At 45.6% G+C, this 13585-nt stretch overlaps 1 pseudogene; it reads right to left on the reverse strand.

Annotated features, from left to right (window-relative positions):
- LOC147022774 (uncharacterized) overlaps positions 1–13267 on the reverse strand; it is a 37829-nt pseudogene extending 24562 nt beyond the window's left edge.
- Between the last annotated feature and the right edge of the window lie 318 nt (positions 13268–13585).

Genomic DNA, 13585 nt, shown 5'->3' on the forward strand with positions numbered 1-13585 from the left:
TCTCTCAGCAACCGCTCGTTGGACACAAAATCCGACCAGCAATAGCCAAGGATTCTCCAAAGAGACCTGGTACCAAAGGAATTAAGTCTCCGTCTCAGATCCTTGGTCAGAGTCCAAGTCTCGCACCCATAGAGCAAGACTGGAAGTACCAAGGACCTGAAGACTCGGACTTTCGTCCTCCCGCACAGGTACCGGCAGCGCCACACCCCATGATCCAGTGAATCCATGACTCCCCAGGCCTGACCCAGACGTCTATTGACCTCTGACTCGCAGCCAGCAGAGACATGAATATCACTGCCAAGGTAAGTGAATCTCTCCACGACCTCAACATCCTCACCACAAACAGACACAGACAGGACAGCAGCATCCAAGATGTCACCGAAAGCCTGGATCTTAGTTTTGACCCAAGAAACCCGTAATCCCAACGGCTCCGACTCCTCATTCAGCACCTCGAGGGCCCCCAAGAGGATGTCTAAAGTCTCCGCAAAGATGACTGCATCATCTGCAAAGTCAAGGTCCGAGATCTTGACATTCCCAAATGACGCACCGCAGCAGTCTCTCCGACATCCTCCATAAAATCCAGTCCATACAAGTGCTGAAAAGTGTGGGGGCAAGTACACATCCCTGACGAACTCCAGTAACAACTGGAAATAAGTCAGAAATGGTACCACCACACTTCACAGCACTCTCAGTACCAGAGTAGAGTTCAGACATCAGATCGATCAGTTTTGGTGGCACCCCACAAAGACCAAGAATCCTCCAGAGGACATCCTGATTCACTGAATCGAACGCTTTACAGAGATCAACATAGGCTGCAAGCAGCCCCTGCCGAAACTCTCGTCTGCGTTCGGTGAGGACACGAAGTGCAAGGATACGGTCAATCGTTGACCTCTTTGGTGTAAAGCCTGACTGCTCTGGACGCTGGTGCTCAAGCAGATGGTGGCGAACCCTATCGAGAATTATCCGAGCAAAGACCTTGCCCGGCACTGAGAGCAGCGTCACCCCTCGGTAGTTGTTGCAGTCTTGGCGATCACCCTTCCCTTTCCAGAGAGGGTCAACAAGGCCCCTCTTCCAGTCAGTTGGGATGATGCCTGTGTTCCAAGCAGAGCACAAAACTGCATGCAACGACACGAGTGCAGCATTTCCACCAGCCTTGAGAAGTTCGGCATGGATGCCACAGATCCCTGGAGCTTTGCCCCGTTTCAACTGGTTCACCGCAGCCCGTGTTTCCACAAGCGTAGGTGGACCACAGTTGATTCGAGGGTCAGCAACAGGGATTGTAACACCCTTGACATCCAACTCGACAGTTGGGGGATCAGCCTGGTACAACCGCTCAAAGTAACCGGCCCAGCGGGCCTTCACTTCAGACTCCTCTGTCAAGAGCCTACCACTCTCTGCTCGAACTGTAGTGCTCCGAGGGATGGGCTTGGATGAACGTAATGCGCGAATTCCCCTGTAAGCGGGACGAGAATCACCTGTCCACAGGTGATGCTCTACCCCCTCACAGATGCCTCGCACATAGGCCTCCTTGTCCACCCTCAGTGCACGTACAGTTTTACGCCTCAGCTCCCTGAACAGCTCAGCTCTGCCATTCAGCCTGGCCCTGCTCTCTGGTCAATGGTATCCAGTGTCCCTTGAGAGACAAAATTCTTCTTTGCCCTGCGGTGAGCTCCAAGGCATCCACCGGCAACATCAAGGATGGTGGTCTTGAAGGCGCTCCACAACTCTTCAGGACCCCCCAAAGCACCCAGACCCCCCAAGTGTCCACTCAGCCTGTTCGCAAACTCCTCAGCTACTCTCTCATCCCTGAGCTTGGCAACATCCAGCCTAGGCTGGGATGGTACCATTCTCCAGGATTTAAGGTGCAGCTTTAGAGTTGCTACAACAAGCATGTGGTCAGTATTGAGGAACTGAGCACTCCGGTAGACCCTGCAGTTCTGGATCATCCTCCAATTACCGTCAATGAGGACATGGTCAATCTCCTTTGCCACACCGCCAGCGTTGGAATACCAAGTCCAGCGATGAGCTTGTGGGCGCTGAAACCATGAACCAGCCACCCTAAGTCCATGACTTCTTGCAAAGTCAAGGAACTTAGTGCCATTCTGGTTCATAGTTCCTGACCCATGGGGACCAACACACACCTCATAACTTGACCCCTATCAGTTCCAGTCGATGCATTGAAATCCCCCAAGACTAGAAGTGTATCTCGTCTGGGGCACTGATCAACCACAGACTCGAGTGTGGCGTAGAATGTATCCTTCACGGTGAGATCACTCACCTCAGTCGGAGCATAAACAGAGACCAGGGAAATGACACCGAAGGAGTGACGAATCCTTAATCTCATAATACGCTCATTGACCGGTGTTACCTCAATTATCATTGGGGTCAGCTTATTGGACACAGCGACAGCAACTCCTTGGGTATGGTAACCATCAGAGCGACCAGACCAATAGTAGGTGTAACCACCCACCATTATCTCGCCGCAATCCGGTCTCCGAACCTCAGAGAGAGCTGCAATCCCGATGTCCAAACGCTTGAGCTCAGATGATAACAGAGACAGGTGATCATCCTCTCTTAGGGATAGGACATTCCAGGCACCCACCCGAAGGGACCGCCTCAGGTTAACCCAAGGAGACCGCCGTCTGGTGGACGACACCTCAGCACCACTCCGACACACTCTCCCGCAATCTGACCCAGGGATGTTACCCCATGGTTTCCCTCCTATCAAAGATTGGGGGTCTCGAAGGCTTTGCCCCAATCCCGTCATCCGGTGAGCTGCCCTGCGAAGGGAAGCTGCACAGGAGGTACTCCCACGGAGTGGGTTTTCAGATTTTTTTGCGTTTTTGCGTTTTGCGGAATGAAGGGTTTTACGGTGGCCGGAGTGCAAATCCTGCCACCAACCTCCTAATAAGAAGTGACCCAACTGCAGGAGGACGTCCGCAGACACAGTTGGGCACGAGATATGGATGGCCGTTGGCTCACAAGGAGCTCCTCCGCCCTTTGACAGGTTTTCAGATTTTTTTTGCGTTTTGTGGAATGAAGGGTTTTACGGTGGCCGGAGTGCAAATCCTGCCACCAACCTCCTAATAAGAAGTGACCCAACTGCAGGAGGACGTCCGCAGACACAGTTGGGCACTAGATATGGATGGCCGTTGGCTCACAAGGAGCTCCTCCGCCCTTTGACAGGTTTTGTTTTTTAATCCTGCTGGGTGTCCATATCCAAACACCCTCCTCACCAGAAAACCTGGTGGGGGAGACGGTTTAGTCGCCGACAACCCGACCATGGAACAGGTTAGTACAGGTTTACATGGTACCTGTAGCAGGTCACAGATCGAACCTGATCTTTTGAGACAGATAGACCATCTTCAACCCTTTTCAGACCTACAGACCTTTTAAGATCCTTTGGACAATTTCAGACCATTTGGACACCTCATACCACTTTTGCTCTTTTGCCCTTAAACACCTTTAGACATTTAGACCCAATTAAGACCTTTAGACCCTTTCAACACTTTAGACCTCTCTGTGACCCTTAAAACGCTTTAGACACCTTTTTGACCTTTTAAGATCCTTAAGCCACTTTAGATGCCTCTACACCCTTTAGAAAATCAAAAATATTCCCCCAAAAATCATTTTTGACGCCATTTTTCGTGCACCATTCGCGTCGCATCACAAGTTGCAATGACGAATCAAAATTAATATCCCAAAGTGAAACTGATGTAGAAAAGTGAAACTGAAACTACTGATATATGGATCATCAAATGGGAAACCAGAATGAAATGCTGAGAAATACTGAATGGAAATTGCTGAAAGCAAAGCTATGGGGAGTATAGAAAGAGGTGGAAAGTTGGGGACTGAAGAAGTCATGTGGAGAGGGATAGGTACCTGTCAGTGTTTGGTTGGCAAGGAAAGAACTTTGGTGATGTACCATCAGGCGGTAGGCCCAAAACGTGCCAAAATTAGTTTCCCAGCCAAGCTTTCATAATATCACCCTCACTCCCAAGTAGTACTTCGGAGATATAACAAACATGGATTGGAAATCTTCGCTGGTGGAATGGAATGAGGTTGCCAAGGTTACCAGCTGCACCAACTGTGATATCTGCACATTGAGTATTTACACTGAATTCCCGTTTCTACCAATACACACTCATTTGAGGTGAGACGTCGAAAAGCCCGTCAGTGATGGGTACCCTGCTAGTAATAATAAAAATATTAACAATGAGTTTATTGTTATATATTTGTGATGTGTATCCAAAAAGAAGTGCTTTGACAGTGTGCTCTTAAAATTATATTGAATTAGAAATATTTTCATTGTGAATTTTCTCTCTCTTCTCTTCTCTTTTTGTTTTTCCTTGCCACGACATTGCGAAAAGGTAAAATACGTTGGCGCTAATTGAATAATTGGGTATTAAAAATAAATTGCGAATTATCGAAACTGCGAATAATATCGAACTTCCGGGTCACGCACGTACGGGCACGTGAGAGCAGAGAAACGGCCTGTGTGGTTTAATTATTTATTATTATTATTATTATCATTATTATTATTATTTTTTTTTTTTTTACGGGCACGTACTAGTAAAAAAAAATGGGATATGTGAAAGCAAAAAAAATTAGAGGTGATAGAGCAAAACTGTTTAGAAATTTGAATTCAGCATATCAAAATTACTCAGAAACACCTATTCACATGCTTGCCTCAGAGAAAAAAAAATTGTAAACCAGTGTTATTAAAGTTTAAAGTTGCACAAGGACTTTATGGACACCAAGTACACTGTCGCCGTGATGCCTTGTGGACAAGACGTTCCATGCAGTCTTTACGAACTTTATTACTAGAAAGAATATTGAACTGGTTGCTCTATCTCCAAGCATTTGCTCTTGATTCTCAAAGATCCCAGTGTGCCTTTCAAGAGTTACCATTTTATGCTCCTACATCCGAGCCAAATTTCACATTCTGAGGCCGTGCCTCAGTTATGATGTCACCGCAGATTCAATTTCTAATCAAAAACTAGTCAGATATGCTTTAATTAGATTAAAAGAATACATTATAACTGTGCTTATCTTCTGTCCTCTGTCAATTAGTTTGCTTGTTTTTTCCAAAAAGTTCCACATATCTTATATCAGAAGTGTTTCTGACCGAAGCTTAAGAATTCACACGTCAAGAACATTTTCACCAAATTTCCATTTGCCATCTGTTGAGCAGTTTTAAGAAGTATAAAGAACTGTCAAGGAAAGAAAAATCTTCCAGCAACTCCATTTCAATTCCCAGTGAACCTTCAATAAACACAAACCGAGCCACGTTTGCTCTCTTAACAAAAGGCCCATTCATGTTAACCCAAATCTTCCGTCTGTAAAGCAGGTGTGCACATTAGCAGGAGTGTAATATAGCACTGTAACCTTTGCCCCGTCCTCACCTAATTGTCATCTCTATTGGGAGAAGCAGCAAATGTGCTCATATAAAACCAAGTCAATCACCGTGACATCTGCTCGACAGAAACTTTGCTCGTATCAAGTGTATTTAAATGTCTCCTCTTTTGACAATACCATATTGATGCTAAGTTTTCTCCAGAATTCAAACCGGTTTTTGTTGTTTATGCTCCTTTAACTGTGAGATGGTTGATATGAAGAAGATTCAAAATTAGGTTTAGTCTACAATGTTGATAAAAAATAAAACACAAGATGAAAAAGACTGATGGAAGGTAAGACCATTTCAGACGAGAGAAGAAGTTGTGGTGGGACCTTGTTCTTTTTTTTTTGTAAATGTACGCAAAGCGAAAAGTGGAGGTTAAGCAATTGGTTTACTTCTGTCTGTCCATCCGCCCGTCCGTCAGTCAGTCTACAAATGTCAGTTTATGATTGAGGAACAACTTAATTTAAATTTAATGTTACATTTTGAATATGAATCGGAAAACGAACCTGTAGTTGAACACAACTTTAGCTCTGAATTTGTCCCGATCGCACATCTGCAGAGAGGAGTGAGATAATTTTTTTTACTCTGCTGCCTGTCTGGCACTCAAACAAAATTGAAAATCACACCAAGCAGGAAACTTCCTGTTTTTAAGGGCATTATGGACTCAAACAAAAGGCACAAATAACTAATGTAACATGTTGAATAAGGTGGTGTTAAAGACAATGCATCAACGGCGGTAAACTTCCGGAATTAATTTTTTATACGACTTTTGAAATACTTGTTTTATTAAAATTTAATTATATACTGGAACATTGCATGGGGTGAGGTGTTCGGATAACTCTTTAGTTTTGCCAGGGGGGTATGGTGATGGTCCATTTGTGATGGCATTACACTGCTCTGTCAAAGGCTGTGGGTTCAAATCTGGCTGAAAGTAACAACATTTGAGGATTTGCATTCAAAATTTCTGGCAAACATGGCAAGTTTTAGGAGAACTAGGCATGCTGAACCATCGCTTCCCTGATGGCTTTAAACAAAAGAGAGCATGTAGTACTTCACAAACATATTATATTGCATCTCTATCTGTAAGTGTCAATGACGATGTAAAATCAAGTGAAACATGTGAAAAAAGATCTTTTACAACACATTGTCGTTGTTGCCGCTGTTGTGTTGACTGTGGATGTTGTTGTCCATGTGCTCCTTTGTGTGCTTTTCTTTTGTGTGCTCCTACCATGTTGCTTTTTTTCTAAGTGCTTCACACTCAGCATTTAAAAGGATAGAGCATGGATAAATGCTATGAAGGCAATGGCAAATCACCCAGTATAACCCTTTCCAAGAAACTTCTTTGGAAGCACCAATGCTCTGTAAATAGTACGGTACATCAAATCAAAATTAAAAAAAACAACTTGGGAAGGAAAGAGAAGGTGACATTTTGGGTGTTAACCCTTTATCAGAGTGACAGCACTATTTTTTTTTGTATACCTTGTTGAAGCTCGTGTGAGTGCAAACACACAATGCACATCAAGGGGGGCATGAGACAAGAGGGGAGGGAGTGGGAAGGACAAAACAGTGGGGAACAGAGACATTAGGAGATCTGTGGAAGGGAGAGGGATGTGATGGGGAACATGGGGAATAGAAGATGGACATTACAGGGACTTTCAGGAAGGAAAGCAGGGAATTTGAAGGAGGTGGGCTTGGGTGGATTACCATGGGTAGAAAGATTGAGGATTTGGATGGGGGATGATAAGAGGAGGTGGTGAACAGCTGTTTTGAAGGCCTGGAGGGAAGAATGGGAATGAATAGTGTGAGGGAGTTTATTCCAAAGGCCGGAAAAAGGGGAATGAAAGAGTGAAGGTGAGTAGTGATTCGTGATTTTGGTAGTTTTACCAGAAGGGGGTTGTTGGCGGACCTTGAGCACCCTGCAGAAATATGGTGGGGACAAATCGCAGAGAGAGCAGGGGGGCGAGGCTGGAGAGGAGACGGTAGAAGAAAGAAAGACCACCGACCAACCTGCGGTGATTGAGTGAGAGGCCCAAACACTCAGCCTCATTGCAGGAGATGCCAATGATCCGAAATGCCTTGGTTTCTACAGCATGAAGCCGAGAAAGGTGGGAGGCAGGAGCAACACCCCAGAGGGGAGAGCAGTACTCTATCAGGCCGCGGACAAAAGCTTTGAAAGTGGTCAGGAGCTCAGGTGGGCTGAGGAAGGACTTTGCACGATGGAGGATTCCCAGTTGGCGACTGGTTTTGGAGGCGAGGTTTGAAATGTGGCTTTCCCAGGAAAGGTCCTGGCAGATAGTGAGACCCAGAAGCTTGAAAGAAAGGACTTCTTCCAGAGGATTGTTGAGAAAGTGGATGGGGGGGGTGGGTTCTAAATGGTCCTTTTGAAGAGACATAGTGAGAGTGTGAGATTTGTCCGGATTGAAAGACATGTTCCACGTTTGGACCAGTTTGTGATTTTATCCAGATCTGCAGTGAGCGAAGAAGCTGCTGCTTGCCGGTCTGAGGGATGACCGATGGTACGGCAGAGGGTGGAGTCATCAGTAAAGAGATATAGAGGATTTTCCAGAGAGTCGGAGAGATCATTGATGAAAACCGGAAAAAGAACAGGGCCCAGAACGCTACCTTGAGGAACTCCAGCCTGGACAGGAAGGGGGATGAAAGAACTCGATTTAGGGCCATATGGTGACTGCGACAGGAGAGGAAGTCTGTGAGCCATAAGTGGAGATGGCCTTGTATACCATAGGAAGAGTTTGGTGAGCAGGGCTGGGTGCCAGACTGCATCAAAAGCACGTGATATGTCCAGGGATACGGCTCGGATTTCCTGTCTGGCATTGAGGAGTTCCATCCATTGTTGGGAGAGCAGAAGCAGCATATCCAGGGTAGAGTGATCTGGTCTGAAACCAAATTGATGATCAGAAATCAACCCATTGGAGAAGAGGAAGGATTTGATGTCTGAAGCGATGATGGATTCCATAACCTTACTGATGATTAGGAGAAGGCCGATTGGTCTGTAGTTGCAGGGATCTGTTTTTGCACCTTTTTGTGCAGGGCAGTGATGCTTGCTGATTTCCAAGCAGATGGCAGATGACCTTGAGCAAATGAGAGGGTGAATAGAACAGAGAGAGGGTGAGCAAAAGCAGAAGAGCAGGCTTTGAGGACACGTGGGCTGATGCCATCTGGACTGGTTGCAGAATCTGAGTCGAGGTTTGACAGCAAGCTCTCCACCTTGTTAGCAGAAAAGGACACAGAGTCCAGGGACAGTTGGGTGCGACTGGATAAGGTGGATAGAGAAAGTGATGGGTTTTGGACTCAAGATTTCGTTGCAAACAAGCTGCAAGTTTAGGCATTCAGCTTTTTCACGTGCGGCATCAGCAGTGCGGCCATTTCAGGTAAGGGAGGGGATGGAGGGGGAACATACACCAGAAACAGATTTGATTAGACGCCACCAGGATTTTGAGAAGGGAGAGAGGTTTGAGAGTTCAGACTTGAGATGAGAAAGATGTTGTTTTCTGGCTCTCCTGAGGGTAGATACACACTTGTTCTGAGCATTATGGAAGGAACTAAGATTGCCCTCAGTTGGGTTTGCTTTCCATGAGGCAAACGCAAGTTGTTTCAGGACAACTGCCTCACCACAAGCTTCAGTGAACCAAGGGCAGGAGGAAGGGTAGGACAACGGAAGACGAGAGGGGATAAATCTGTGCATGAGGGAGAGCAAGTTTCTTTGAAAGAATTCCCAGGATGAGTTGATCTTGGAGAAAGTAGCGATAGGAGACCAGTCTGTAAGTTTGATGGCTGCTTGGAGACCCTGCCAGTCGGCTTGGATGAAATGCCAGACTCGACGGCGGCGAAGTAGTTCTCTGATAATAGCCAGAGAGATGTCCACTTTTACAAGGACGTGGTCAGAAGAACCGATTTGAGCGGAGAAAGAGCAGCAGATATTGTCAGGGAAATTTGTCAAAATCAGATCCAGAAGAGATGGAGCACCATTGGTTGAGATCCGGGTCGGGAAGTTGACCGATTGAGTCAGTCCCAATGAGTCACAGAAAGCTTTTGCTGAGGTGCCATGACAGGTGAGAAAGGTACCCACACCGAGCCAACTGGCATGATGACAATTGAAGTCGCCACATATGAGGAAGAGAGAGTTTGGATGAGAAGATAGAAGTTGGTCCATGTTTTCGGACAGTGAGGTGTAGATGGAGTCATCGCTGTTAGGTGGATGGTACAGTACACATGTATAACATGAGGTGAGAGTGGAGGGGAAGCCGTAGCCAGAGGTATTCCTGGGGGTGTGGGGGAGTGAGGGCAGTGCATGGAGAGTGAGGAATAGAGTTTTTGATGAAGAGAGCAACTCCTCCGCCAGGACATGGCTCAGGTCTGTCATAACGGATGAGGGAGTAATCAGGGAGAGATACTTGGGAGTCAGACACGTCTTGGGGGAGTAAAGTTTCTGTTAGGCAGATTATGTCTGGTTTGTCAGTGGCAACCTGTATGGAAAGATCTGAAAGGTTTGAGTGAAGGCCCCGGATATTTGAGGTCCACACTTTTAATGAAGAGTGGGGGGGGGGGAGGCTTTGGGTGCAGGGGGTGGGGGAGGGGGAGCGTAAGACAAAGGACGAGGGGGGGAGGTAAGGAGGGTTGTTGAAAGAGTGTTTGGGGATTGCAGAATAGCTAGGGGAGGGAGCTGGATGAGGAGGGGAAAAGGCTCTGTGGTGCTGGGGGAGAGGGGGGACAAGAGAAGGGGAAGAAGGCAGTTGAGGATTTGAGGAGGTGGAGTGAAGAGATGGAGGTGAGAGGGCAGTGGAAGGAGGAAGCTTTGTGAATGAGAGGTGGGGGGCAACTTTGATAAGGGTGAGTGAGGAGGGTGAATGGTGGGAGAAGGGTGAGTGGGGAGAGTTGCGGGAGAAAGGTGAGGGGGGAGTTTTTGAGAGAGGTGAGAGGGAGGCTTGGAGGGAGCAGAGTGTGATGGTTGCTGTGAGAGGGAGGGGTGAGAGGGGTGAGTTGGCACTGAAATTGGAAAAAAAGAATGATTGATGGAAAGCAACCATTCATAGCAAACTGGGGATTCTAAAAGTTTTAGGTCAGAGATGCGATTTAACACAATTCTTGATGGATGCAATAAAGGCGAATTCAGAGAATGGAGAGAAGAAACGCTGTAACAGTTGGAGTTTTTAGGCAAGGTATGAAGGAGAGGTCGAAATGAGAGCAGTCTGTTTCAATAGCAGAAGAGTGGTGCATTATGATACAGTAAAGAGTACCACACGTGTGAAAGAGGAAGATGAAGCATTCCAAGAGATCGTTTTTATTATTAATGTTTGATAGAGTTTTCAACAGATTTGGTCATGGAAGTGTTGTAGAAAAATTCGAGGAAGAAGAAGAAAAGAAGAAGAGGAGAAGAAGAAGAGGAGATGAAAAAGTAAAAGACTTGAGAGTCATGAGTGAGGAAGGAGAAAGGTAGCCTTTTTTTGTTATTTGTTTTTTTTTTACTATTTAAGATAAGAAGTAGAGTGATTAGTTGGGAGGGATGGGGGATGTTAGGAAAGTGGCGAAGATGGAAATTGAAAGTAATGGGGAGAAAAAAAACAAAACACGTTCGTACACTGAGGGGAACCAGCAGGCCTCAAGCCTCAAGGGTAGGCCTCAAACACCCGGTAAGACAAGGTCGACGAAAACTCACAAAATAGCACGATTTTTGAAACAAAACCGAACTAGGAACACACAGTAACATGTAAGTGAGAAAATAAACAGCTAAAACGTGACAGATAACGACCGGAAACTTAACTTTGAGATTGTCAGCAGAGAGCCCTGAAGGAGACCTGTGGACACTCCAAACCAGGAACCGGAAGTGATATTATATTACATATTTTACAATACTACATATTTTACTCCAACGAAGGGTTAACATCCAAAAGGTCACCTCCTTGTTTCCCATGGTAGCTAACATATCTCAATTAACGTCCAGTTGATTTCATCCATTATTGTACCTGTCCGGTGACGGAGTTTGACACTTACCTTCACGATAGCATGACAAGTTCTTCATTTGCCTCCAGAAATTGTGGTCGACTCTTCATATCTTCCCAGCTCTTTTGTGTCCAGATATTAAAACTTCAGCCAGTATCACATCGAAAAAAAAAAAAAACCGCAAGACAAGTAAGCTGGAATGAAAAGATGGGACAGAAACTTTAAAGATTTTTTTTTTTAAATAAATTTGCTTCCTTATAAGAACTAATGTAAATGGGAATAAATATTACTTTTGGTAAAATCACTGGGGTAAAATGTCCAAGCACTTTCAATTTGAATAAAAAGCCATTACATGGAACAAAAACTCGAATTCATGCATTAAAAGCTTTACATCTTGTAAATTCAAGTAGCTTTTAATGCCATCAGTAGACTCGATGACGAAATTTGTTCAGTGTTAGAGCATCCGTCCAAAAGGATAGAACATGGACATATAGAGAGAGGAGAGGGGTAGGGAGGGAGGAGAAGGGTGGGAGAGACGGGACAGGAGAGGGTGGGGAGTGGGAGAAAGAGAGAGGGGAGGAGAAGAGTGGAATGGGGGAGAGAGGGAAGTGGGGGAGAGAGGTGAGTGGGGAAGAGAGAGGTAAGGGAAGGGGGAGAGGGGAAGAGAGGACAGAGGGGGAGATGGGGTGGGTAGAGGTGAGGGAGAGAGAGAGTAGAGAGGGGAGAGGGTGGAGAGGTCGTAGGTAGGGGGGGGGGGAGATGTTTCCTTCTGTATCAATCCTGTCCACCCTATTCCTCCCCACTGCATTGTTTTTCCAAGTCTCCCTCTATTTTGACCTTCAACTATATTGTTTGTGACCTCACTACTGTTCCTTTGGTCCTGTTGCATCCTGATCTGTTCAGTGTTCTCCCTCTTCCATGAACCTTGACACTGTATACAAAATACTGTCATAGGTTGGCAACCAATGTGCAGACCTGATGGGAGAATTGGTCACTTTGTGTTGAAGTTCCTTGGAAGGGAAATCGTCACACATCTATACTAATAAATGTCAGTGTCTGTCGGTCAGTCAGTCCGTCCGTCTCCTCCATAACTCCAAAACCATGAAACCTAGCGGCCCCAAACTAAGGGAACTCCAACATAATGTATGAATGAAAATTGAGTGTTTTGGGTTAATAGAGTAGCGGTCCAGCCCAGGAAAATGAGGTCGACCCCAACTGGAGGTAGAACCAGCTAAAACTGGTGTAATTTTATTCCTCTGGATGTCTAGTTTTCAGAAAATGATGTTGTAGTTGCAACAACTGTGTACAACATGCCAAGTTAACCCCTTCCATGTGGACATCCATGAAAAATTGCCATTTTCAATTATCGCCACATACATTGAAATGAGCCAAGTTAAATTCAACCAAAGCTATTTATTTTAATTTATTTGGTATAATAGACACTTGACAACACATTCAACGGGGTTTAGAGCTAATCCAAGGGTTGGAGGGTAAAAAAAATACCCCATCAAAACTGAAAAGTTTGTGACTTTTGGAAGCGTCGGACAAATCATCCCAAATCCTACCCCGAACAGATATTGTATCAGTGTCAGACCAACTTCTATTCCTTTTCCTGCATACCCCAGTGATGCAAAACTGACATTGAGAAAGGCAAAATTGATACAGTGTGGCATGTTACCCCTGGTTTGTGACAGTACTCAAAATTGGCACCTGTGTCTACGTGTCAATCTCATTTTCATCCTGTCCTGCTGGTGTGTTATTTTGACACTCTGTGCATGAACAGGCATCAATACAATCAAGTCCAGCAAGCTGACAAGGACACTTCCTTCCATTGGAGCAGTACTTATCTTTGCAGTACAAGTGAGTGAGGTCTCGCACCTCGACTGGAGCGGGTGGCTTTGAGAACATGGTCGGTGTGATGCCTCCATCATCACAAGCACTCCAGCCATGACCAACTGGTTGAGTTTCCTCCTGGTTCGCAATATGACTGTTACACCAGATCCTCGTCTGGTACTTAGCATGTCAGACATGCTGTTTGAATGCATCTTCCATGGGCGGAAGCATTGAAGCTGCTTTGTCCGTCATTGTTGCCATAAGGTAGCGCATCTCATCTAGAGCTTGGACATCTTTTCCCTTCTTTCCATACAGCAACAATGCAAATACCTGTGCAACGTTCTCATAATTCTCATGAAAGGTGGTCAAATCTGTGAGACTGTCAATGTTTTT

Source organism: Eptatretus burgeri, chromosome 7 (assembly GCF_056783735.1).
Source record: "Eptatretus burgeri isolate ZD-2024b chromosome 7, Ebu_testis_v1, whole genome shotgun sequence".
Taxonomy (NCBI): domain Eukaryota; kingdom Metazoa; phylum Chordata; class Myxini; order Myxiniformes; family Myxinidae; genus Eptatretus; species Eptatretus burgeri.